This window comes from Camellia sinensis, chromosome 3, assembly GCF_055761805.1.
Source record: "Camellia sinensis isolate YWXY chromosome 3, ASM5576180v1, whole genome shotgun sequence".
Classification (NCBI taxonomy): domain Eukaryota; kingdom Viridiplantae; phylum Streptophyta; class Magnoliopsida; order Ericales; family Theaceae; genus Camellia; species Camellia sinensis.
Genome location: NC_138963.1, coordinates 215,222,067 through 215,246,507, shown reverse-complemented (window position 1 = coordinate 215,246,507; position 24,441 = coordinate 215,222,067). Strand labels below are relative to the sequence as shown.

The 24,441-nt window shown below is 38.3% G+C and overlaps 1 long non-coding RNA gene across 2 annotated transcripts; it reads left to right on the top strand.

Annotated features, from left to right (window-relative positions):
* Positions 1–634: 634 nt before the first annotated feature.
* Positions 635–9,977, top strand: LOC114297860 (uncharacterized). 2 transcript variants are annotated; one of them, XR_014363301.1, is made up of 5 exons: positions 635–958; positions 1,038–1,163; positions 3,253–3,314; positions 3,425–3,690; positions 9,735–9,977. It is a non-coding gene; the product is annotated as an uncharacterized LOC114297860 (long non-coding RNA). The 2 variants fall into 2 exon arrangements; XR_003641656.2 differs by having other exon boundaries at positions 3,425–3,793.
* Positions 9,978–24,441: the final 14,464 nt, after the last annotated feature.

Sequence of the window (24,441 nt, the reverse complement as noted above, 5' to 3'; positions counted from 1 at the left end):
TCTCTATCTGTCTCTCACTCATCTCTCTCTCACCACCCATCTCTTCTACCATCTTCACCACTACTGCAAATGCCATTCCACTACTACCACTGTTGCCACTCTACCTCTACGACTATCATTACTACCATCATCGCTACCACTCCACTACCACCGCTACTACTACCATTACCTCTCCTCCACCACCGCTACTCTATCTCCTCTATTACTACCATAACTTCACCACTAATCTCCTTCGCCATCACTACCACCACAACTATCACCTCTTATCCACCACCTTCACCACTACTGTTACTCCCTATCCTCTACCACAAAAAATTAGTTATTGATTTTTAGTAACCAAAAAAAAAAAGGATCGCAAAAAAATATTTTTCATTAACCACAAAAAATTAACTTTATTTTAATAGAAAATATTATCCCTACTTCTACCAAATAAAAAAAAAATTTATTCATTAAAATAAATATGAAACAAATAAATTTTCAACCTTACTAAATGAAAAAAAAAAAATCGTTAACTATAAAAAAAAAATTATTTTAATAAAATTTTTTTTTTTTTACGACGGCATCCTCTGTTGTGAAAAAAAAAGAGCCAGTTTATTATTTAAATATTCATTTGTAATGAAAAAAAAAAAATTCCATTCCCGCTCTCCCTCCACCCCTTTTCCATTCCCGCTCGGGTTCCCCCCACCCCAAACCCAAAATCCCCAATCTCAAAAATCCCTAATCTCTTCCCCCTCTCCTCCCTCCCCCTCCTTTTCTCCATTCACGCTCGGGTTTCCCCCATTCCAAACCCAAAATCCCTAATCTCTTGAACCAAAATCCCCAATCTCAAAAATCCCTTATCTCTTCTTACGTCTCTCCCTCTCTCTCTCCGGCGAGCGGCAGACCCTTCGAAGTTCCTCATTTCTTCTCTCTCCTTGCTGGGTTGTTCGAACGAGCTGGAAATGCGGAGATGGTTGAGGTATGAATTTACATTTTCGTCTATCTATGAAATATATATATATGGGGGTTTAGGGTTTACTGAGATTTTAATTTTCTAGATAATGTTATTTGGACGTCAGTGGAAGAATCTTTGAGGGCATGGCCATGCAAGCTCATCAGAGGGGAGGTGCATCTGGCAGTTTCATTTTTCTAGATGCTTGTTTTCTTCCTAGTAAAGGAGAGAGGTACGATATTTAGCATAGATAAGCTTCTGGACGTGTTCTGTTTTTGGGTAGTGGGTGCTGTCTTTTTTATCATATTGTTCGGGAGCACTGTACACTACATGCACTCTTAAATTTCTTTGGGAATTTACATTTTTATGAAGATCTTACCTTTCTACATACCTGTAAGTTCTGCGATTTGCTTCTGATGATTTAGTGTATAAGTTTCTACCTTCAAACTTAATGTTGAGCATTGTATGATGGAGCTTTCTACCACCATGATAGTGGAATGGCTCAGTTTATTTCCCATAGGCATTGCAAGCTAGAATCCTTTCTTAAAAATGGGTAACAATGAAATATAAATTTCAAACATGCAAACCATGACATAAAAAGGACAAGGAAAGAAATTTCTATAGAATACATATGTCTATTCATTTGTATTGTACTAATTAATAATATAAGAGGATATTTCAAAACCATATTAATTATTATCTAACAAAATTATTAATTATGCACCAAGGAATGAAGTTAGCTTCTTAAAAGACTCTTGACTAATAGAGATTGTTACGTTATAGAATATTAATTATATAAGAGGCTCAATAATATATGGACTTGTGTCAATGCTATAAATTTTTTTTTTCATTTCTAATTTATAGGCATTTATCATTACATGTTACATGAATTAGATTGTAATTCAATACATCTCTTAAATATTTGTAAACTAAGTCACGTCATGTGGTTAAAAAAACTAAATTCAAATGGCCACTAAAATATAGCACTGCAATCAAGTTTTCCAAGAATGTTACATGGGTTCAAGAGATAAATAAATTAAAATTAAAAAGAAGCACAAATGGTGTCATAGTAAACTGTCAAACCCATACTATAATAGGACATTGCTCAATGTGGTGAAAGCTTGGGTTGACAAGAAGGATAAATGTGGGTTTGGAATCCAAAGGCTACAACTTTATGCCCAAAAGTTTTGCCAAAAAAATAAAACAGAGTTTGAGCCTATAAACCTAACCTTTTGCATTATTTGCACTAAGTGGCCAAGTTTGAACCCCTGCCCCCCCTAAAATAAATCAAATGTAATAAATTAAAATCCTGAGAGTGGAGTTTTAATGGGATAAATTTAAGAAAATGGACTGTAATCGTACTAGAATTATGTTTTTGCCTAATTAATTTGAATGATAAAAGAGTACATTTTGTTGGATGCCTAACTGTAAAGAAAAAATTGCTCTCATGCGTAGATATACTTAAATTTTAGTGCATGTGGAATACCATGGTCATTTTCGTATTTATCATGAATGAATGATTTGTGTAGCAGGTAACATTGGTATAGAGATATGGTATTCATGAACAAGGTTGATCATGTTATTCTTGAAGTTGAGCTTGTTGCTTCATCTAATGAGTATTTTGGGTCACTTGTGGTCATTGGCTTTAGGAAACTCCCATAATTGAACATTTCGGTTGTGTTTGGATCTTTGATTTGTGGGGTAAAAGAAAAGGAAAGGGAAGCTGATTTTCCACCCTTTTTTTTAGCTGGGAAATGAGAATAACATGAATAGATATTTGTCAAAACATCACTATTTTGTTTAGTTTGAGCTTCTCCAATGGTATGACGAAAGGCTTGTTCTCAAAAAATAGCATGGAACTCAAATTTGAGCTCTCCAATGGCTATTTAAACCTTATGCTATCATTGCTAAACTTTGTGCAAATTTGGTGTGAGGTTTAGCTATAGCTAAAATTTGACAACCCCTAGGTTCCATTTGGATAGATGTGGATTTCAAATCATGGGATTTGACCTTAATCATCGAAGGACAATAACTCGAATTTAGATATGATAGTTTATTTGTGAATTTCAAGATTGAGTTAGCTTTATCACGATGGTTTTGAAATAATTATATAAAACTAGTTATTTGAAATTATGCTAAGAATTTTCTTTTTAGCTACAAGGATCTTACTATAATATATATATATATATATATATATATATATATATATATATATATATATATTTATATATCTTCTATTTCAACTTATCTTCTTCCATTGTTTTTTTTATTTGAAATACATAAGGTAGTTTGTTTTGTGTACGTTTGTTGTTTGGTTGCAGCTAGAGGCGGCTCACGATAGGGAGAAGGAACTACTTCAGGAAATAACTGATTTGCAATGGAGGTTTTTATAATCATAAACACACGACATTATACATCACAATGTTATAAAAAAATCTCATAGCTTTTGAACATTGTTTTTCTTTTAAAATTTTCTTTTAATTTTTTATGCAGGCTAATATGTGCCCAAGAGGAGCTTCAGAAATATAAAACTGACAATGCTCATCTTGATTTCTTACCCTATTCTTGTTTCATATAAATTATGGCATATTTGTTTTGTTTTTTGTTTTTGGTTTTAATTTTTGTTGAACAGATTATAGACTACTATTATATCTCTGTTTCAGGTATGATCTTATTCCCCAATTAGCATTGAAGAAAAATATAGTCGATTCCATTACACTGACTAAAATGGAAAAAATAAAAGAAAAGAAAACAATAAGGTGATTTCAATGACCAACAGACTTTATTAAACATTTAGCGGTTCAGTATGTTGTGTAGGAATGTTTCAAGCTTGCTGCATAGCTCCATACGGGCAAACCCTTGGTAAAATTATTATTGTACATGATTTTATTATTATCTTCTCACTTTGCTTGTACTATATTATTATCATTGGACCTTTTGTATTTAGCGTTCTGTCAAGTATATAGCAAGGACCCGTTTCTTTAGGGGTGGGCAGCGGGTTATCCGACCCGCACAACCCGCCCGAACCGATCCGAACCGCACGTTTATGGGCGGTTTCGCAAATACATTAGGGTAGGGTGCGGTTTGGAAAATGAGAGAATTTCGGGTTGCGGACGGGTTGCGGGTTTTACCCGTACCCGACACAACCCGCCCGCATTATATAATTTTTTTTTTTTTTTTTTTTTTAAGAAAAAACTGAGCCGTTCATCTAAATTTTTTTTGGCCCAAACAAATCTGGACCGTTTAAACAAACCCTAACCTAATCTCTCAAAACATATCTCTCATTTCATTTCATTTCACTCTCTCACCTCACCACCGTTGTTCTTCTCTTCCATCTCTGTGTTTGCGAGAAGCGACCACCGATCGGCGATCACACTCATCATCTCAGGCATCTATCTCTCTCAGCAAAGCAACCACTGACCACTCTTATCATCTCAGGTAAGCATCTCTCAAAAACATCTTCATTCTCACAGTTCTCTTCTCATCTCACTCTTGTTCTTCCATCTCTCTCTCTCTCAGCGAAGCGACCGATTCCATCTCTCTCTCTCAGCGAAGCACCGATCGACCTTCGGCAACTCTCAGGTAAGTCTCTGTCTCCGTCTCTCTCTCTCTCTCTCTCTCTCAGCGAAACAACGATTCCATTCCATCTGATCTGTGTTGATATTTTTTTTTTTTTGATAAATAATGATCTGTCTGTGTTGATATTCAGAGTTGGATAGTTGGATGATCTGTGTTGATTTTTTTGATCTGTCTGTGTTGGATAGTTGGATGATCTGTGTTGATTTTTTTTTTTTTTTTGGATAGTTGGATGATCATTATTTATCTGCTTCAGAGTTGGATAGTTGGATGATCTGTGTCCAACTCTAAATCGATCTGTCTGTGTTGGATGATCTGTGTTGATTTTTTTGATCTGTGTTGAACAGTAGACAATCTGATCTGATCGATTTAGATTTGATTTGTTTGTATCCATCTGATCTGTGTTGATTTTTTTTTTTGATAAATAATGATCTGTCATGAAGGGTTATTTTCTGTAAATATTTTTTTTGATAAATATTTTTTTCATCATTATTTTTTTTTTTGATAAATAATGATCTGTCATGATAAATATTTTTTTTGATAAATATGCGAAATTACTGTAATATTCTCAGGCATTTTCTGTTATTTTCTTCCATCTCTTTCATACACATAATTTATAATTCCTAACATTGTTTCAATTAAATCAGAATTAATTGTAGATCCTTAATTATTTATTGCAATTCCTAACAACTTAATCTAATTTTAATTTAATTATATTTTAGATCAATTTTTAATTATATTTTATATTTTAGATCAATCCTTAATTATAATTTTATTTTAATTAATATCTTAATTTAATTTTAGGTTTGGAGAAGATGAGAATATAATTATATTTTTGTTGTGTTAATTTCACTTTATTTAAAAAAAAAAAATCTAGCTTACTCTAAAATAAGGTGTGTGTGTGTGTGATACAACTTCCATTAGTTTAGATGGAAAAACAAACAATAACACTTTAATCCAAAATTACATGGGAGATTTTTTTGGCTATATTGAACCATGAGGGGATAAATCGACGAGCGATTGAAAAACGGTTGCCAAAATCTTCATTTTAAATCAAATTTTGATGAATTTTGTATCATTGAAAAACTCTTTGAAAATTATATAGAAAAGTTGGACGATTTTAAAAATCACTAAAAAATTCACATAAAATTCATAAGAAATCAATTAGTATACAAACATGGAAGTTAAATCAATTAGTATCCATCACATTGAGACTAGATTCTCAAATGAATATACAATTTGGAGTTTGTACTATTTGTCATGTGAATTAAATAAACACTTCCAATCTGTTTGTTCTATTTGTTTATTTAATGTCTGTAAAATTGATTCTGTGATTGTATTTTTGTAATCCAGTTTAAATGGAGGATAGTATGCAATCTCCCGCAATCAATCTTGTACCTCCGGAATCCACTAATTCTCAAATGAATCCTCTCTTAGTCGAACCCGAACCTGAACTTGAACCTAAGCCTCCTAGACCCCCAAAGAGAAAGAGTGAGAGTAGTGGAGGGGGGAGAGCACCATCCACAGTTTGGGATCATTTTGACAAAGTTGTAGGGACCGATGGGAAGCGTAGAGCCGTATGTAAATATTGTAAGAAAGAGTATATGGCTGACTCTAGAACTCATGGGACTAGTAATTTGAGGAGTCATACACCCAATTGTAAAGAATATCCAAATAGGGATACAGATGGTCAACAAACACTAAATCTTAAACCGAAGCAAAATGAAGAGGGTGTTGAGGTTGTAGCAACAATTTTTAATTTTGATACTTGTAAAAGGGCTCTTGCGGAGATGGTGGTCATTGATGAGTTGCCATTTAGATTTGTGGAGGGTGTTGGGTTTAGAAGATTTTGTAATGTCATGCAACCCAAATTCACACCAATTCCCTCTCGTCAAACCATATCTAGAGAAGTGCTCAATATATTCAAGAATGAAAGGGATAAGTTAAAGAAGGCCATGAAGGGTCGTAGAATTTGCTTTACTACGGACACTTGGACATCTATTCAGAATTTGTGTTACATGTGTTTGACTGCTCATTTCATTGATGATAACTGGAAACTTCAAAAAAGAATCATAAATTTTCAACAAGTTGAGGATCACAAAGGAGAAACATTGGGTCGAAAAATTGAGTCGTGTTTGATTGAGTGGAACATTGATAGCATATTCACCTTAACAGTTGATAATGCTAGTTCAAATAATCTTACCATTCAATATTTGAAAACGATAACCAAAGATTGGAAGGGGACTATTTTGCAACATGAGTTTATTCATATGCGTTGTTGTGCACATATTCTTAATCTCGTTGTGAGTGATGGATTGAAAGAAATGGATGATTCTATTGCCAACATTAGACTTGCGGTGAGATATGTGAGGTCTTCTCCTCATAGGCATGATGTTTTTAAGAAGTGTGCGGCCACACTCAAACTTGATTCAAAAGCTCTTGTATGCCTAGATGTACCAACTAGGTGGAACTCTACCTATTTGATGTTAGAGGCCGCCGAAAAGTATGAGAAGGCTTTTAATCGATTGAAGTTTGTGGATTCCAACTTTGAACCTTATTTCAATGATGTTGATGGTGGCATAAGAAGAAGTCCGAATGAGTTGGATTGGAAAAAGTGTAGAATTTTTTTGAGGTTTCTAAAATTATTTTATGTTACAACCAAGAAATTTTCGGGGTCTCTCTTTGTTACTTCCAATGCTTTTTACAAAGAGATGTTTGTCATTGAAAGCAAAATTAACCAATTAATTTTGGAGGAGGATGATACTTTGAGCACAATGGCAAAGACTATGAAGCTAAAGTTTAGCAAGTATTGGGGGGATGGAAGCAAAATCAATTTGTTGTTGTATGTTGCAGTGGTTCTTGATCCTACCAAAAAAATGACATACTTGGAGTTTTGTTTTTCCAATTTATTTCTTGGAGATAATAGGAAGGTGGAAGAGATAGTAGACAAGGTTAAGAGTTGCTTGAGTCGTTTGTATAGCCATTATGTCACACTCTATCCTTCAAATGAGAAACTTCCAAGTGTGAGTGAAGTTGTGAATATGGTGGAAGATGATGATGATGATGATCCCTATTCTTTAGTTGACTCCCAATTTAATTCTTATTTAGAGGGGCGATGCACTAGTGGATCTAAGTCGGAATTGGAACAATATTTATCCGAGGTTGAACATTTTGCAAAGAATCAAACATTTGAGATTTTGGATTATTGGAAGTTGAATGCAACCAAATATAGGGTGTTATCACAACTTGCTAGGGATGTGTTGGCCATGCCTATTTCTACCGTTGCATCGGAGTCGGCTTTTAGTACGGGAGGGCGTATTCTTGACCCATTTCGTAGTTCACTCTCGCCTTCTATGGTTGAAGCTCTTGTATGTACTCAAAATTGGCTTCGAAGCAACCTTCCAATTTCTCTTCGAAAGGCGATGGATGATGTGGAAGAATTTGAGCAATATGACTCGGGTAAATGAGAATTTATTTATCTTTATTTTAATTTGTATTATTATTCATTTTCTAATGTAAGTTTTAATAATCTTCTCTTCTTGACTTCTAATTAGGTACTTTGGAGTCAAGCTCATCTTCAACTTCAACCTATAATGTTGATGCTATAATTGATGTCTAATATCCATTTGGTCATTGGTAATTTTTTCATATCAACACATTTTCTTACTTTATTGAGATGCAATATATAGACATTTGTTTATTTTTTCATTTCTTACTATCTATAATTGAAGATTAAAGTTTATATTTTTTTAATTTGTTTGTGTAGGGTTCATCAACCAAATGCATGGAATTAGAATTGGAATTGGAATTTGCGAAAGTTGAATTGGATGTGATTCATGAAGATGAAGTTTGATATCTTAGAAGTATTTTAATTTTATTTCATGGGTTTGTATTGAATGAAGTTTATGTTTGACAACAACTTTTTTTTTTTAATTGCGTTTGGTTTTGGATGAATGTAACTTAATGAATTTTTATTTTTTTTTGCATTTTGGATGAATGTAAGTTAATGAAGAATTACTCTTTTTTTTTTTTTTTTTTTTTTTTTTGGAGGTTAGGAATGATGAATGTTGAATTTTTAATGTAGGATTTTCTTATTTGGATTATGAATGATGAATGTAGGATAGGATGAATGCAAGTTAATATGATAGAATGCAGATTTTGAATGATTTGTTTAGGTTATGAATTGAATTTGTTGTGTTTTTTATTTTATAAGTTTTTTTTATAAGTTTTAGTTCATTAATTATTAATGTTGGAGCATTTTAGAAAATATGAGAAAAAGGTCCAAAATAGAGATTGACAAAATGGGAGAAAAAAAAAGTTTAAAAATAATTTTTTGAAAAAAAAGTTCAAACCGCAAACCGTCCGCAACCGCCCGCAAAACCGCGAACCCTATCCGCACAAACCGCAAACCGCATTGCGGGCGGTTGCGGGTCGATTTTTCCCCAAACTGCATAGATGCGGGCGGGTCCAAATCGAACCGCAAACCGTCCAAACCGAACCGCGGACACCCCTACGTTTCTTTTAGTTTGTAAATAGATAAGTATATATTTTCTTTTTCGTTCATGATTCGCCCTAGTATTCATTTTAATATATTCCAACATTTCATGTGTTAATGCTATTGAAGGCGGCTATAATGTTTTGTATACGAGTTCTCAGAACTATGGGAGTAGCTTGCAGTCAACTTCTCATACTATTTTGTTAGGATATGAGTTAAAATTTTAAACCGTGTGTCAACGTGTATTACTTGAAGCTTCCAGAGATTACCGTGCCTAACCTATCCTGTTAAATTATTTGTGCTTGTTCGACAACCATTGTGTATTAATCAGTAATGCAGCGTTGAATTAGAAAAGGGAGCCCTTATAGAGATCCTCATTTTATGGAGCTGAAAGATGCACCAACAATCTGAGATCAATCTGGGCTTTTGATCATTTTTTTCACTACCTAGCTTTTTGATTTGATGTTGTCGATATGGGTTAGTGGTGGTGGTTGTGGGGTTGGCTTGAAATGATTTAGCATTCCACTTTCAGCTAAAAACCATTCATAGTAACATATTCTATACTGCTATTGATTAGAATGAAGAAAACTATATTTCATTGTGCCTATAAATAGAAACCTTCACTTAACTAACTACAACAAACTAAAAATAGTTAATTTTTTATATTTTTCTGTAATTAAAATATTAACACCATTATATTGTCATTAATTATTTTTATTTTGTTATTTTCAGATATTTCCTGAGTAGCAGTTTGCTTCTTGTGGAATGCGGGCGTATAAAGATTTTGACCAACTTTTGTTTTTGTAACCCACAGAAGAATCAAGATGAAAACTTTTGGTTTTGATTTACGTTATTTAGATTTGTGAACAACATTATGTATGTATTATGCGATATTATGTAGTGGGAGAATTTCTATTGTTATGAATTTTTATTTATGTATTGTTATGAATGGAATAACATTATGAATTTTCATTATGTGCCAACTTTTGTTTATGTATGTATTTATATTATTATGTAATTATCGGTTTTTTTTATAGTTATTTTCATATTTTTAATAATTTTAATATAATTTTTTTTTTTTTTTGAGATGGCAGCACACACCGTCTCAAAAAAAAAAATTGAACTAGGGTTTTTTGCGACGGTAAACGCACCTTTACCGTCGCAAAAGATAGGGAATTGGTTGAAACGTAAGGCCTTTAGCGACGGTGTTATTGTCGTCGCCAATAGTTCTTTAGCGATGCTTAGGTGCTGTCTCAAATAAACCTTTAGCGATGGTATTTTTTGTCGTCGCAAAAGACCTTTTTAGCGACAGCAATACAGTGCTGTCTCAAAAAAACTCAGATATTTACACGTTAATTGCGACACAATTTTTCCGTTGCAAAAAAGGTGTTTTGCCGTCACAAAAAAACGGCGACGGCGTTATGCCGTCGCTAAAACCCTTTTGCAACCCCCTTTGTTGCGACCCCCTACTTGCCGTCGCAAAAAGTCACTTACCGTCGCAAAAAACCTTTTGAGACGGCGTTTGAGGTATTTGTCAAATTTTTTGTAGTGTACTGCTGTCGTAATGTGATTCAGTGTTTGCGGAAATGTATGTGTATGTGTGCCATGAAAGCGAGTGTTTTCTTTTAGATTTTAATATGCACGTCTTTGTTTATAGAAATTCTAAGAAAAGAGAATCGCCAATTCAATTTCCATAAATGTCCCCAAATGTCTAAATAGTTTCTTGTTGTAACTTATTTATTTATTTTTATATTTTGAATAAGCTGGGAAGTTGAAGTCATGATTGGTGGTGGTATATGCTCAGTTTCGTGGTGGGCCAATCTCGATTGCTGAGTACATGGAGGAAGTTTTGACAAATCCTTTCTGCGTCATGTCTGACTGGAGGTATGACTTTCTGCCAGCGCGGCATAGCGTTCCGGTGACTACCCTTTGCTAGTATATGAGTTTGGTGAAGATGTCAAGGCATTCATTGGCCATGTATATATATATATATATATATATATATATATAATGTAAAGGCTTCATTGCATTTTGCCCCCTCTGTATTTATCTTCTTGATGTATACAAAGCTAGCCATGATGTTAAGCAGAGAAATTTCCCTCTATCTCTGGCATCCCAATCACAGAAAATGGAATTTCTCTGGATTGGGGAAGAATAATTTCTCTGGTTTGGGTTGGAGAGGGAGAATTTCTCTCGGTTGAGTTTATTTCAAATTTTAAATCTTTATAGCTTCTTCACTCAAACCCAGAGAAAATTCAAATTTCTCTGGGTTTTCAAATTTCTTTGGATTCATTTTGACCAATTGAATGCCGATGAAGTCAAATTTCTCTGGAGTGTTAAGTCCAAGAGAGGCAGGGAGGGTAGAGAAATTTAAAATTTCTCTGGAGATGTAATTTTGTGGAAAGGCAAAGAAATTTCTCTGGGAGAGTGGGAAGTATATGGAAGGCAGATAAATTTGGAGAATAGGAGGGTAGAGAAATTTACAGTGGGAAGTTTAGGGAAGGCCAGAGAAAATTTCAAAATTTCTCTAGAAAGTCCAGAGAAATTCTTCCTAGAATTTCTCTGGACCAATTTTCTCTATGACGTGAATTTTCTTTGGATCAACTTGAGGGACCTTAGACATTATTAAAATATTGAATGTCCTTTATACTATAAAATCTTAATACTAGGGACCTTAAAAAAAATCTTTTAATTTATTTAGTGTACATATTATGTGGGTGTTTGGGAAATTATTATTTTAGTAGATTAAAATTTTTGTGTTTTGGAAGATAATTGAATTTTTTTATATAGTTAGATGTGCTGTTTGTGAGAAAAAGAGTGAAATAATTATAGATTTTTGATGTGATATTTTATCTTATTAGTTATTTTAGCTTATTTTGTCTTTTTGTAGATTTAGTTAAAAAACCTCGTTTGGCAAGTGTGATTTTAACTAAAAAGTCACTAAAAAAACTAAAAAACCAAACAACCTATATTAAAAAATTAAAAATTTTATTTTCTCTCTACTTTTTGCACATCTTTTCGTAAAAAAAATATAAAGTTGTCTTAAACATACTAATTTTTTTTACATTATATTTTAACTAAAAAATTAAAAAAATTATTAAAAAAAAAAATTATTCCCAAACGAAACTTAAGTTGCCGAACACCCTCTCTCCATGGATGCTTATTGGATTTGCTTATATTTATTAAAATGACATTTTATATTCATCAACATAACTTGTAAATCTTTTCTACTCCTTTTTTGTCCCCTCGCCGTCAGTTTTCCCGTCCAATGTGAACAGAAACTATGATCTTTTTCAATGGAATTAAAAACTTCAGGGCAAGAAGCGAGTCTTCAATGCCCGTATAACCAAAGAACTTGGAGTGAGATTAAAGATTGAAGAGCCGAGAATATCACTGTTCTATAGCCCCACATATTGGTGAGAATCATTATCCATAAAGTCATATACACTTCGTCATATACATATTGGTGGACCAAACTAAAAATTGTTTATTTGATCTATATTTTTTTGACCACAAACATCAGAAAAAAAATAAAATAAAATAAAATAAAATAAAATGTGAATGTAGAATGACACTTGAAAAACGTAAACAACTAGTTAGAGCAGTAGGTGCTGTAGCGAAATTGATTGTCCCATCACAACCGGTTTGAACTCATTCCTACTGTGGGTACATAATTTTTGAATGACAAACACGTGACCGAGGTGACACCGAAGTGTCAGCCGAGATGTCACGTGTTCTGGTTATCTGCGAAGATACCGGAATCCGAGATAAGCGGATAAGGGACAAGAGTTTTAGAAAAGAAAAAAACTTCAATTTAGGTAAAGATAAGACTCTTAGAGAGTTTATCTCAATCCTACTGGGAGTCTAAGATTAACAGTAATCCTAAGTCCATTAGAGATAAGTTTCTATTGGGACTAGGATTGTATTGGCTACAAAAGAGAGGCACCCACAAGGGTCTAAGGTACTATAGATGTCCCCGAACGTCCCGAGAAAATCCCGTTTTGTTCATTTGGGCTCACTACAGTTCGGACTCAAATGTCACGGTTCTTAATCTGATCTCGCAAAGTGCAATACGAGATTGATAAATTATCAAAGAGTCCAAATCCGGCAAATCGTTTTGAAAAACTGATTTTTAGAAAGAAGTGCCAAACATGGACTGCTTTGCCAGATACAGAGTCGCTACCTAAATATTTTATTTTTGGAGAATTTAGGAAACCCTGACTCGTGCCTAAGGCCACATGTCCGCCATCACCAAAGTTGTCTCGGCTCGGGAACTTGGGTACGATTGGAAAAGGTCATGCAATGAGCACCCCCGCTCGCCCGATCAAAGATCGGCCACTACTAAACATGATATCTTATTTTTGAAAACATATGTGCTCTTATTCCGGTTTATTAGCCTAAAATTGTTACGTGATGCGCACAACATACAAGTATAAACTGGGTCGTCTAAGTTAGAACAAAACATCTCATGTTTGTTTTTGAAAGCGGTTTGCTACTCGCAAGTAAGCTAAAATGCGGATTTTGCCACCCTCAAGTGGGCTTAGAAAACACGGTGATTTGCCACTCTCAAGTGGGCTTAAAACTCGCAATCGATGAATTGTTCCAATTTAAATAATCCAATCTTCACCCACAGGCATTCAGACAGGTATATCACATTAGCAGTTAGTCTCATGGCAAGCATGCTATCATGGCAGTCACTTACACGCATGCAAGGATGCTAAAGCATAAACACTCACCGAGTACTCCAAGCCAAAACAGAAACTAGTTAGTAATCAATGCGTGATCCTAGTTCATGTTGAGATGGCTAATGCAACACATGCAAAATGCAACTAAGATAGGCTCGGTTATTCTAAGATGACATATGAGATGCTACAGATAACATGTGTTCAACTCGGAATTGAAATACAATGCAGTTAGTATGATGCACCGAGCCCGGTACATGCAAGACAGATAAATGAATGCAAACATGCGAAGCATAAGGATGCTAATTGAAACACGCCCTAAAACTAACCATCGTAAGCTGGTAAATAAAAGGGAGAAAAACGTGGGGTTGGAAGACATGCATCACGCACATGCACACTTATTACAAAATTCGCCCTCTCGATGGAGGGTCCGAATAAATAATCCAACGCCAACTAGCTAATCTAAGCTAATCTAATTAAGCTAGTTATTACACAACCAAAATGAATAATAAATTACAGCTAATTATTACACAACTCTTAATTAATTAACAAACTAACTAAGTAAGCAATTAAACTAGCATGCATACTACATGAATGTGGATTGCCTCAGCTCTGCCTTGAGTGATAAAGGGTGCATGCGTGTTCGAGTCGCCTTGTCGGGAAATCCATCGCGATGCACTGACTTGCCTTTGTTTGCAATTGATTTCAGAAATTTGCACAAAGCTCCAGAGAGATGAAACTCCACCCTAGGAATTTGTGGGGAGGCTACCGATCAGCATATGGGCATGGGAGACCAATAGCCGACCACCTTTTGTGGTGGAAACAAAAAAAAGTGGTCGGCCTTCCAGTAAATTTGGTCGGCCGACTAGTTTCCTCTTCTGGTTTCTGGTTTTCTGCAACAAAGGGAAAAAGAGGGGCACGGCAAAGTATTTGCAACACATGTGTGCACGATCACTCTCCCCATCATTGCATAAGCTCAAGGGAGTGTGGTCCTCGACCCTCAGGCTACCAATCACGCATTTCAATGCATGATGACCGAGGAGCCGAATTGCACGACTCAATATGAAATGAATGCACATACAAGCACCTAAAGCCAACAACTCCATCATGGGTAGTCAAGAATGTCGGCGACCGGGAATCGAGGCACGTTTCGTTACTTTGAGTACGAGACGTCCCTCGTTTCTCGTGTTCGGACTAACTCTTATCCCAAACACAATGCAACAAACATGGCATGCACAAATGCAACTCTAGCATGTAATCCTAATGCAATGCAACTAAGTGATGCAAACATGCAAGGGATAACATGCAAACATGCAACTAGCATACACAATGCTATGAACTAACAATGGCATACTCAATGCACATGACACGTAGCATACACAATGCACGTAGAAACTAACATACACAATGAGATGAACTAGACATGCACAATGCAATGATCAATCATGCGACAACATGGCATACTCAATGCTATGAACTACAATGACATACTCAATGTAAAATGGACTTAAACCAAAATGGATGGGCCTCAGCCACACCCAAATCAGTGGCCAAAACACCAAGACTAAGCCACCAAAAGGCAAGACACACATGCACACGTATTGGTCCACATGCTAGGCAACAAGAACACAACCCTTAGGGGCACTCAAGGGGTGACAAAAGTGGGAGCATGGCAAGTCTATATGCTCTGAAATTACATGCAAAGTGAAGCCAAATCAAGTACACAACACAAATAAAGCATGCAATGGTGCTCAAAGCTTGAGGCAAGCAAGAGCATTTACACTACAGGTATACAAAACATGAAGCACGTGATTAAGGCAACCAAAAATAGTCCTAGTACATGTTAATATGAGACTAAAACATGCATGGATGGAAGCCAAAATGTGCTAGCATGAGGGGCATAAGGCATAATGCATACAAGGCAAATAAGGTGAATTACACTACACCTATTAGGACCAAGCATGGGATGACTCCACTAACAAAAATCAGAATTATATAATGGCAAAATAACCCCAAATAAGCACTGAAATGATGGCTCGCAAGCAAAGGCATGAATGCATACACAATGGCTCATGTTAAGGCATAAAGGGGGAACCCTCCAACGCATTGATTGAGCGACAAATGCAAGTGTACGGCCATGAAACATGGACTGAAATAGTATAACTAAGGATGCCAACTCATTGAAATGAGCCAAGTAATGCATGCTAGTGGACCCGATGCACAAAGCAAACAAGCTAGGTTGAACCAAAGCTATATAAAGCAAGTCATGGATGACCAAGACAACCAAAATCAGACCTTAAACATGAAAAAACATGAACAAAGTCTTCTTGAAGTCAAGCCAAAAGCATGCTAAAAGGACATATGCCCACATGATGCATGTTAGGCTATTTCATGGGATTGCATGGCATGTGTATGGAGCATGCAAAGGCCAACCAAACCAAACCAAAATAGAGTCATGACATGGTAAAACATCACCAAAAACATACTGAAATTGGAAGAAAAAAAGCTAAAATGACATGTCAAGGCATGAAGCATATAAAGCTAGTTTAAGAGATTTACACTACAAGTGTGCATGGCAAGCATCATTCGGCCAAGGGACCTCAAAACAGAGCTAGGGCAACCAAAAATATGAACAAAATCATGTTGGAGCATGGCCAAAATATGCTAACATAGTGAGCCAAAACATCATGCATTCTAAGCTAGTGAACATGATTTTCACTACAAGCATATGAAGCATGTGAGAGGCTACCAAACCAGCTAAAAAAAGAGTCATGGCATGCCAAATGATGGCCAAAAACCCACTGAAACATAGTCAAAACATGCTAGAATGACATGCTCCTTTGATAGGCTATAAGAGGGGTTATTCTACACATGCAAGAGACACACCCAAAGTGACAAAACCAACTCTGGAAAGAGCCTAGGCAGGCCCTAAAAGTCACTGAAAAGGACTTGAAACAAGGCTTGGAGGTGTGCAAATGAAGGCTCCTTTGTAAGGCCAAAAATGCTAGTGAACAAGACAAGGAGGGAGAGGGTCACCCCTCTCTGATTTTGGCTCTCAAAAACACATGTAACCACTGAAAATCCATTGGATTTCAGTGGTTAAAAGGCCAAGCAAAGGTCAACACAAAGGCCTTAGGGCATGGCTCAAAACAAGGCAAAATGAAGCATGCAAGGGGGTAGATGACCCCCAACAACAAAATGACCTTAAACAAATATTAAAAGGACCTCAAAAAAAGACTTTTTTCAGTTGACAACAAAGCTCAAATATGCATGCAAATAAGGCTAACAGATGGATCAAAACAATGCTCAAAAGAGGGAAAAGGAGTTACCCTTGTAGCTCAGCAAAACCAGAAACTTTTCCAGCCCAAAACCAACTCTTTGAGACCTCTCAAGACCCTCCAAGAACCTTGGAACAATGGTGGAGGTGTGTAGCTATGAGGTGTGGTGTAATAGGTCAAGAACAATGCCCCTTTTGAACCCAAAAATGAAGAGATATAGAGAGAGAGAGATATTGTATGCCTTCCAAGAAGTTCTGAACCTGTGCCAAGGAAGAGGATGGCCTCTCTTATAGCCAAAAGGGACCAAAGCTTCTCAAAGAAGCTAAAAACCAAGGTTGAAGATCCTCCATATGGAGGATCCAGTTTGTGCCTTCTAGCTGGCACAGCTGGCAACAACTCACAGAGACAAAGCTAAGGGAGGCAGGCCGACCAGTTCAGGTGGTCGGTCGACCACTTCCCCTAGTCGGCCGACCAGTTCAAAAGGTCCAACCCAATGAAAGGTGGTCGGCAGCCCCATTTGATGGTCTCCACATTGAATGCAAGCTAGTGGTATGGTGGGAGACCAGCAAATATGGCTCAAAAATCAAGGAGACCAGCTTCTTGACAAGAAAATCGGCTGGCGGGAGAAAAGTGGACTCCAAGGAGAAAAGATGGTCTCCCACCCTTGTACCACCTCCCAAACAATGAAAACAAGGTCCATGCCAAAAATGAACCAAGACGAATGCAAAACGAGGGTTCAGGGGTCAAAACGCGCAGCCGAGTGCCCCAAAAACAGGCTGTTAAGCATCGAAAGTGGCGTGCGACCACAAAGGTGGTCTCTCGGGCCACAGTGTCCCTCTAGACAGAGGAAACAAGGTGTGTTCCAAAAATCGTGCCAAACAGAGAATATTAAGCGGTCCCGAACCAAGGCGCACGACCGACGGCTCCGAAAATCGGAAACTAGTCTCCAAACGGGAACAGTGGCCTACGACCACGAAAAGTAGTCTACGACCACTGAGAGATGGTCTACAAGACCTCTCCCTCCCTCCGAGAAGAGAAAACAGGACTTAGTCCACAGACTGAGTCAAAGCACAAAGGGTCCCGAGGTCCGAGGGTAAGGCTCTCAGCCGAAACTTCGAAACCTTAGAACGAGCACAACAAGCACCATCACCGAGCGCTCAATCGATGACGTCTGAGTCTTAAGGTCGGTCAAAAATGGGGTGTCTACAGTTGCCCCTCTTTGACAGAACTCAAAAGTCATACGTGACGGGAGTGAATGTCAAAGCCCATAGACGACCTATTTTTGACAAGGCCGAAGACTTAGACAAACAGGCGGGATAAGCAAAAAATGTGCTCGCAGGCAGGGGCAAAATGCAAAACAATATGCACAAAGCCGAACATAACTTATGATCATGCAAAGAAAGCTGTAACGAAGCAGTTATGCAAAATAAATGCAACATTTTTAAGCAGGTGAATACAAAACAAACTATATTACATGCAGAAAGGATGTAAGAGAATTATCCAATTCTCGCTACGTCTCACGCGGAGTACATACAATACCTGTCTGGTTCGTCTGGTCGCACCAACTTCAAATGAACCGTACATACAATATCGTGCCTCATGCTGCCGAGGACCTTCCCCTTCTTTTCGGTTGAACCGCAGGTACTACTTTTCTCCCTAACTATGGTCGTAGCTTTCCCTATTCTCCAACAGAGTGACAGACTAGGTTGGTTCAATATCCAGAATTGAGGCGCATACACATGCTATCTCAATCTATGGGGCTGCCATACAGACTTCAAGCCGAGGATATACCCCTGGGTATTTAAACCAGACTTTAGTCTCGGAAATCCTGAACCTTTGCGTTCTAGGCATGAGCCATTCGAACTCTAGTTTCCACCGTCTCAGTTAGTCCCCTAGGAACTCACCGCAAACACAGGCAGGTGGCTATACCAGACCACCGAAAGTTGTTCGGGCACGACAAACACCAAAGGAATTGCACCTTTAGAGGATTTAAGGTCTCCTAGACTAGAGAGGGCACAAGACAGTGTGAATAAAGATGCAGGATTTAAGGTCTCCCAGACCAGAGAGTGCACAAGACGGTGTGATGCTATACACTAACAAGTGTAAGTAAGGTGCACAAGAAAGCGCGAACAATGCACTAACAAGTGCAGGTAAGATGCGCACGAAAGCGCAAACAATGCAATGCACTAATAAGTGCAGGTAAGGTGCGCAAGATAGCACGATGCAATGCATGCAAAATGCAATGGTGAATGCAAAAAGGAAAATACACCAACCATGCTGGAATCATGAGAGGAGGAAAAACAAACAATCAAGCGTGCATACGACATAACCTAAGTCAAATTCCAAACACGCTGAAATCGCGTGAGGAAGGGGACACTCAAACCACGCTGAAATCGTGAGAGGAGGTCCAAAACAAACCGCCCAGCGCGTCTACAACGCAACCTGAGATAAAACCCGCCTAGGCCCGCACATCAGGCGTCTTGAGATAAATTCCAAACATGCTAAAATCGCGTAAGAAAGGGGACACTCAAACCATGCTGAAATCGTGAGAGGAGGTCCAATAACCCGCCCAGCGCGTCTACAACGCAACCTGAGATAAAACTCGCCCAGGCCCACACATCAAGCGTCCTGAGATAAATTCCAAATACGCTGAAATCGTGTGAGGAGATCCAACAACCCGCGCCAGTGCATCTACAACGCAACCTGAGATAAAACCCGCCCAGGCCCGCACATCAAGCGTTCTGAGATAAATTCCAAACACGCTGAAATCGCGTAAGGAACGGGACACTTTAACCATGTTGAAATCATGAGAGGAGGTCCAACAACCCGCCCAGCCCGTCTTCAACGCAACCTGAGATAAAACCCGTCTAGGCCCGCGCATCACGCGTCCTGAGATAAATTCCAAACACGCTGAAATCGTGTGAGGAAAGGGACACTCAAACCACGTTGAAATTGCAAGAAGAGGCTCGAAAACAACCGCCTAGGTGCATGCACAACACAACCTGAGATGAATTCCAAACACGCTGAAATCGTGTGAGTAAAGGGACACTCAAACCACGCTAAAATCGTGAGAGGAGGTCGAAAACAAAACGCCCAAGCGCGTACACGACGCAACCTGGGATAAATTCTAAACACGCTGAAATCGTGTGAGGAAAGGGACACTCAAACCATGCTGAAATCGTGAGAAGAGGTCGAAAACAAAATGCCCAAGCAAGTACACGACGCAACCTAGGATAAATTCCAAACACGCTGAAATCGTGTGAGGAAAGGGACACTCAAACCACGCTGAAATCGTGAGAGGGGGTTCGAAAACAACCGCCCATGTGCGTACACAACGCAACCTGAGATAAATTCCAAACACATTGAAATCGTGTGAGGAAATGGACACTCAAACCACGTTGAAATCATGAGAGGAGGTCCGCAACAAACTATCAGGCGCGTGCTCAGCGCAACCTGAGAAAGTCCCAGAGGACAACGATCCTAAACGTAGCTCGGCGTAAAAGGATAAATGGTACAAGATAACACAAGATGCAAATAAACGCAATAAGTACGATGATACAGTACATGTTACAAGCAATGTAGAGCATGATGCTTAGGGAATGCAATAAACAAACAAAGCGGCACTTTAGAAAGCACCTCATGGAGTGAGTGGCGGTAAACCGCTTTACTCTGACGGGGATCTCCTCTCCATTGTGTTCTTCGAACACTTACCTTCAACTCGCAGTACAAAAGTCCTGAAATGCTGACAAGGGGGGTAGCTTTTGCATGCAGAAACCACAAATGTCGTTTTCCTTCCTGATCATATTCAGAACTTTCCCTCATTGCAAACATAGCCAAGATAACTTTGACGGGGAATGGTACTCAGGGAGAGCACTTCTGATCGGCATTCTGGCCTGAAACGGTGAAACAGTCAACACAGTATTCTGTTCACTTTGAACACACAGCTCGTAACAGCACACTGCTCATTCTGAACACGCAGCTCATAACACAGTATTTGGTTTATTCGGCACACAGCTCATTTCGGGCACACAGCTTATTTTTCGGGGGCACACAGCTCATTTTTCGGGCACATGGCTCATTTCGAGCACACAGCTCATTTCGGGCACACGGCTCATTTTTCGGGGGCACACAGCTCATCTCGGGTACACAGCTCATTTTTCGGGCACACGGCTCATTTTTGGGCACACAGCTCATTTTCGGGCACACGGCTCATTCTTCGGGCACACAGCTCATTTTCAGCTCATTCTTCGGGCACACAGCTCATTCTTCGAACACTTAGCTCATTTTCGGGCACACAGCTTATTTTCGGGCGCACAGCTCGTTTTCAGGCGCACAACTCGTTTTCGGGCACACAGCTCATTTTCGGGCACACAGCTTATTCTTCAGGCGCACAGCTCGTTTTTCGGGCACACAACTCGTTTTCGGGCACACAGCTCATTTTTTAATTTTGAACACCTAGCTCAGCATTTTTTTTTTCATTCTGAACACACAGCTCATTCACTTCACTTTGAACACGCAGTTCATACATTTTCATTTGCACGCAACTCATTCTTAATTCTGAACACGCAGCTCATAAATTTTCATTTCTGAACACACAACTCATCTTCGCTTTGAACACGTAGCTCACACATTTCAATTCTGAACACGCAACTCATACATTTTCATTTGCACGCAGCTCATTCTTAATTTTGAACACGCAGCTCATAAATTTTCATTTCTGAACACACAGCTCATTCACTTCATTTTGAACATGCAGCTCACACATTCCACTTTGAACACGCAGCTCACACATTTCAATTTGCACGCAGCTCATGACACAACACTGCTCGATTTGAACACACAGCTCATAACACAGTATTCTTTAAATTTTGAACACACAGCTCATTCTGAACATACAGGATGCGATGACGGAACTTACAGAAGTTGAAACAAACTCAGATGCCCGACATTTTCCTTTTTTCTTTTGCTTCAAAGTCTAGAACCTATATAGCTTCAGATAGGTCCTGGTTTTACTGTTCCCACATGACCCGGGTTGAACCCTGTGGTTTTTTAAAGAACAAAACCTTGTTTTGCACAAATGTGGAGAACGGCACGGCACTCTGAGCACGAAACGATATTTTTGAAATTGAGAGTGAGAATAAGTTCTCAACTGGGTATTGAGCCTACGACTGAACACAACACATCGCAACTCAACAACAAAGAGAAAGACAAGGTAAGACAACCTAAACACATCTATAGAAACCCGAAACGACTCAAAACAAGAATCGAGAACAAAGCGACTGACACGACACACAGACGTGTTCCAATGGCAATAGACCTCTCAGTGCACGAGGAGCCAGTTTCTCCGGGTATTGTTCCCCACCTTTTCTTATTTGTGATTCTCATATCACTCAGCCCTCAAGCTCGGTTTTTCTCTCAAAACCCTTTTCTCGCTTTTCCTCTCAGCGCGCATCTCTCTATTATTCAATCTCTCATTTTTTATCCCTCCCCTAGGTGGTTGATGGATAAGTAGGAAGTTGTGGGCTCTTGCCCCTGGTATTCTACCATATTCTTGTTCTTGTTCACAGCAGTGAATTTCTCCCACAGAGGGGTTGTGCTACAACTGGGTGTGTAGCAAATCTGCAGCTGACATCGGTTGACGATGCTCTGTTGGGGAGTTTGGACGTGATGAGATCTATCCAGATGAGGGAGTGAAATATCTTGATCCATTCCAGTTCGTGCTTCGTACTTGGCTCGATACCTCGCTGCTTAGAGGATGTGAGAGCTTTCTGCCCTTTTGCGGTTAGCTTCAGTGGTACCCTTTTCCAGCAGGTATGAGTGCCCTTCTTGGCGAGTATGTTGGCAATGGGGAAAAGACAGAAAACCTGACTCAACTGTGCCCCTAATTCATCATGTTGACCATTTTTTGTTTTTGGCTTTCTACTGAAACAATTTTGACCAAAATGAGAGTTAGATTAACATGCTTGTTCGATTTTCTGATTTGAAATCATGCAAGTCAGGTTATGAGCACTGAAAAATTTCCTTTTTTGGGTCCAAGAAATGGTCCAGTTTTGGAAAAATGGAGTAATTTTCGAGAAAATTAGTCAACTTCATTAAAAATTCTCAAAATTATTTTTGCAAATGGCCACTGCTTGACCAACGTGGAATTGACTCTTGAGATGCACAACCTCAGATCCAAAAACAATGAAAAATTGCCCCTTGTCTGAAGGACACTGCGCGGCAACAAAAAGTTGCCCCTTGTTTGAATAGCACCGCAACACACTGTATGGCAATGGAAAGTTGCCTCTTGTTTGAATAGTACCGTAGCGCACTGTAACCAATTCTCATGGTGAAGGTCACAACTGAACTTTTAGATACAGAAATGACAAAGATGACCCATTCAATCTCATAGACAGGACAGTTGAATTTGAAGTGTTTTATGGCTGGACTTCAGAATAAAGTTGCCTACGTATCCCGAACATGGGAATCAAGCCTTGCGTAGTTCCGGGGTTAAGGTACACTCGGGTATTAACCTCTCCTTTTGCGCTCTAACTTTTGCCAAGGCCGCCCTTTCTGGGTTTTCAACCTTGCGAGCTTTGTTCTTCTTTTCTTTTCAATTCTTTTCATTTCTTTTCTTCTTTTTTCTTTTTCATCTTTTCTTTTCATTTTCTTCATTTTTCTTCTTTTCTTTTTTTCATTCTTTGCATTTTTATTTTTTTGTTATTTTTCTTCTTTTTCTTACTCTACTTTTGCCTGGGTCGCCCTTCTAGGTTTTCGGCCCAGTGAGCCTCTCAAGGGTAAAAGTGTAGCTTTGTCCATGTAAAATGGTTTTAAGATCCTGAAGTCATCTAAATCTAGGAGAATGGCTACTGTTCGTTGACGATGCAGGAGTCCATCCAATGGGGGGCTGAATTTGCCCCTAGTGTTGTGGATAGGAACTCGGTTATCCTTTAGCAATACTTTCTTCTTTCTTCCTTTCTGGGATTTGGCATTCTTGCCAATCTTCATTAGTTTGAGCAATGACCCCATTTTTGACTTTTCGAGCACATCTGACATTTTTTGCCCCTATTTCTTAGGGTGCTTCTTATTTGGCTTTGCAAGCTTTCTTTTGATTATTTCTGACCTCCTTGGCCCTAGTTCATGGGCTGCTTCAAATCTGGCCACACAGGCTTCACATTGTGTTTGACTGTTGAACATTCTGAGTTCGAGTTTGAGGTTTGAAAGAAAGGGTTCAAGTCCCGAGGTTGAGAGCGATCCTAAGCTACACAATCTTAAGAGCGATTCCACACAGGTCTTCGCAGGATCGCGCAAAACATTTTTTGAAATTTTTTAAGAAAGCGACAAATCGCTCGCGCTGAAGACATTGTAGAACTAATCTGGATCAAGCCAGGATCCTTCTCAGTACTCACACTAACAAACATGATCTCATTCATTAAGGGCTTAGCATGCCTTTCTTTCTCTCAATTGATCAAATTTTGCAAAACCCGAGAAATTCCTCCC